This window comes from Onthophagus taurus, chromosome 8 (assembly GCF_036711975.1).
Source record: "Onthophagus taurus isolate NC chromosome 8, IU_Otau_3.0, whole genome shotgun sequence".
NCBI lineage: Eukaryota > Metazoa > Arthropoda > Insecta > Coleoptera > Scarabaeidae > Onthophagus > Onthophagus taurus.
In genome coordinates, this window is record NC_091973.1 from 16588092 (window position 1) to 16592383 (window position 4292).

The window sequence follows — 4292 nt, forward strand, 5'->3', positions numbered from 1 at the left end:
GAGTAGTGGAATCGACAGTAGCAGATACTCGGTCACGTCTATAAACCGTGTACGAACTTGGGAGAGTTTCGGCCGAAAAAATACCGGGGTGGAGCCAAGTTTCCGTTAAGCAAATTACATCGAAATCGGAATTTAATGCGTTATTGTATAAAATCGGCAACCTGCACCGAATGCTCCGAACATTCTGATAATAAAAAGTTAAGGAGTACATTGCGGTACAACAAGTCACAATCAAATTGGTATAATGACAATTGAGTATTACTTTACATACTTTACATACGTGCAAGGTCCTTCTCAGTCTTTATTTGTATTACATGAGAGCCCTCTGATTTACGGACAAAAATCTTGCAATCACGGGTCCAAATGAAACGATATCCCTTCTCTTTACCTGAACTTCTAGCGCGCGATAAAAGCGATTTATTCAATGATGTTAGGTGCTCATTCACAAAACACTTATCACCAACCCCAGCAATGCACATTCCCGGAGGTGAACCCGGTGGCATAGACTTTCTCTTCGAGATACAGGCAGCCAGAAAGGAATCGCGCTTAAGGCGACTGCAGAAACGAACGACAATAGACCTGGGAGCAGAATTCGAGCGATCGAAATGGGGGACACGGTGAATCGCATCCACATCTACATGCGAGACATCAGACCCCACGTGAGCAGCGACAGTATCCAGTACATTCAACAAATTTTCGTTATTTCTTTGAGAAACCCCTTGAATTTCCAAATTGCTTCGACGTGAATACTGCTCCAAGTCATCCACGCGAGACGTAAGACCAGCCACCCGCTCACGAAGGGAGGCATTCTCCGCCGTTAGCTTATCGATAATCTTGATTTTTTCATTTAATTCATTTAAAATACGCTCAAAATCAGATATACGCCCACTGCAGAACTCAACCGAATCAAGAAGTTCCCCGTTCTTCGATCGCATCTCCGACCGCATATCACGGACCATCTCGTAAACAGATTCTATAGTGATAACAGAACCTGATGAAGCCGACTGAATAGGCACGATTGATTTGCGGGAATTAACACCTCGCTCACTTAACCTGCAATCCAGACATATCCAAGCCTCAGCCGTCTTAGAGGGCGAGTCCTGCAGCGTATCGCCAGATTCAGCGCACTTGGTGTGAAACCAACGACGGCAAACCTCGCACTGCACGCCAGTTCTTCTCCCCACCACACGACTACACCGCTCGCACGAAGACATGACCACTTTTTACCAAAGACTCAACAATGGAAATTCGGAAAAATTATAATTCACTAATAACAGTTAATGTAATCAACAAAATGACCACTTTAAAGCACTTCCAGGAAGTTGTATTATTTCTTAGTGAAAGAAAAACGAAAAAAATCCGCCAACAAACCCGATAAAAAGCAATCTAAGAACGCGGAAGTACAAACTCAAGTGATATAAACAAATAACACAACAAAACACAAACGCTCAACAAAATGGGTTTTGAGTTGCAGACAAAATTTATTAAAACTCCCGTAAATAACAGGTAAGTAAAAAAAAAACTAATAACAAAATTATAAAACCGTAAACTTTTAGGTTCAAACAACAAAAAAACTATATTGATGTTTGCGAGCTTTAAAAAAAATGAAAGTCAAAACTGAAAGGAAATTTAAATCAAAATACCAAAAAAATGAAAATGAAAAATTAACCCGCGTCTGACTCCGTATGGTTGAACTCAACGTGAAATCAAAAATTATAAAAAAAATCAACGCCAGAACAGAATTTAAAAAAAAATCTCGCCAAACAAGAATTTACAAAAAAATTGAAATGATATTAAAAAAAAATTGATTAATTAATTTAAAGATTTTCTTAAGGAAAATCAAAATAATAAAAAAAAGATATATAAGATACAAATTCTTCAATGACCAAAATAATAATATGTTGTTCTATCTGACCTTTACTCCAAGTCTTGATCACCGGTCCGATTCGAAATAACTCCTCAGCAACAAATTCTGGTGACTCAGGAAAGGTAAGGTAATATTCTTTGTTTTGTTCCAAAAGAATAATTAGAATCCTTAGGATGTAATGGAAATTATACCCTTGGACAATGGTTCCAAAATACCAATAAAAAAAAGGTTGTTCCAATAAGAGAAGCCAAAAGTTGCTCCCCTCAACAAAAACCTGGATATAGAAATTTTAAAAAAATGAAACGTGGAAATATTAGATTTAAGAATTTTTGTTTGTAGGATAGTTTTTCTATTTAAGTAATTAGTAATTTTTTTTTTTTAAGTAGTTAGAATTTTTTTTTTTTTAAAGTAGTTAGATTTTTTGAAAAATAGCATTAGTAGATTGTTAGTTTAAGAATCAAAAGAAAAATGTGAAAGGGTGAACGAATATGCCAAAAACTAATTAATAAAGACCTTACAAAAATGCTTACCTCTGATGTTCGAGGTTTAACCAGAAGACAGAAGAAAATGTAATGAAATACGTTGAAATCCGGAATCTCCGTACAATTTGGTAAAAGAAAAACACTTTTCCAAAACTTTATTTCGAGTGATGAATCCCACAAATATGGATTAGAAACAAAATTTTACACCAAAACCAAAAATGGCGAACCAACCAAAATTTCTTTAACACTCGAGAACACGTATTGCTCTGGTAATATAGTAAGAAAGAGAGGCTCAAGAAGAAACTTGAACAGTCTTTTATACCCAAAGATCGAAAATATCAAAAAAAATTACGTCTGCGCAAGATAACATCATGAATTTACGACACCCTCTCAAAAGCAAAAAGGAGAATTTTAAAGTGATAGGAGTTAAAAGGAAAAAAAGGAATACTCAGAATATGTTGCTGAAAGAGAAAACAATAAAATGTTATAAACAAATAAAATGTAAACAAAATAAATAAAAATAATAATAAGTTTCCGAATGTATGCAACTCATAACCCATTACACATAAACAAGTCACCCACACATAACATACAAATTTTCGGAATGTAACATTCCCCTCTTTCCTCCTAAAGAAATTTTCCCAAAATTTCTTGCCATGAAACGTATAAACCAAATACCAAAGGAATCATTACAAAAAAAACACAACCCAAAACAAAAAACCCACCCCAATCGTATCAAAAAGAAACCCAACAAAACTTTACTTGGCCCACCACGTGCCCTAAGCCACCAAGTCTTCGGCAAATCGGCCGGAAGGAAATAATAAAAAAAAAATAAAATAAAGTAAAAAACATAGATATAGAAATCCATGAATACCATCAATAACCATACGATGATCAATTCAATCCCTTAGATTCGTAAACAAAAAAAAATAAAATTATAAAATTGGGAGTAGAAAGGAATGAGGTTAAAGGAGTTTGAAAGCGCTACCCGGATTTACGTCGCAACTCTCGGGTATACGCAACCGGTGAAGCAAGAAGATACCATAGACGGTAGAAAAGGAAATAACACTACGACTTACAGGGATCAAACAAACCACCGCACGATACAATCCAGCATCACTTCAGACTAATATCAGTAACATAGAGGAATTCGTGAAGCGAAAACTCTCTAAAACAAAAAAGAAAAACGACTCTACTAGGAAGAACAAAAAAAAATAGGTTTATTACTACAATTATGGGATACAAAGTGGAAAAGGATTGTGAAAATAAAGACAGGTAGTTTTGTTCCCAACCCATGACTACAACAAAAACCCAACACATTTAGGGGGCTCTTACCCCAGGCAGTGGTACACCATGGCGGAATTCTCATATCCCCAACCATAGGGCAAACACACACTTATTCAGCATTAAATACTTTAAGGTGAGTAACATGCCAGTGACCCGGCATGGCATTACCCTCCATGTCCTCTAACACATATATATCCGGTGATAATTTTTTCCGAACCTGATAAGGTCCTACATATTTGGTTGACATTTTCGCTGCTATACCCTTAATCGCACCCGAAAGGATAAAATTACGTCGCCAAACCACATTACCCGGTTCGAAACTGACTGACCGACGTCTCAAATTATATCTCTCTCGCGCGATCTGATGCTACTCCAATACGCGTATAAGGTTCTCTATACAACCGACCGAACTCGTTAGCTCTATCTTTAATTAGACTTTTAGGAGGCTTATTGTCCAAATTCTTATGTAAATTTCCATCCAAAATCATCTCTCTACCATAGTTGACGAAGTACGGTGTAAATTTCGTGGTTTCGCTTTTAGCTGTTCGTATCGCACAGACAATTTTACTCAAAAAGGTATCCCATTTCCTATGATTATCCCACACATACGCCGTAATGATAGTTTTTATGGTTCTATTAATCCTTTCAGTAGGATT

General features: G+C 36.4%; 1 long non-coding RNA gene across 1 annotated transcript; it reads left to right on the top strand.

Annotated features, from left to right (window-relative positions):
- The first annotated feature begins 786 nt into the window (after positions 1 to 786).
- On the top strand, positions 787 to 2240 carry LOC139431179 (uncharacterized). The gene is made up of 3 exons (XR_011641488.1): positions 787 to 1506; positions 1557 to 1989; positions 2040 to 2240. It is a non-coding gene; the product is annotated as an uncharacterized lncRNA (long non-coding RNA).
- Positions 2241 to 4292: the final 2052 nt, after the last annotated feature.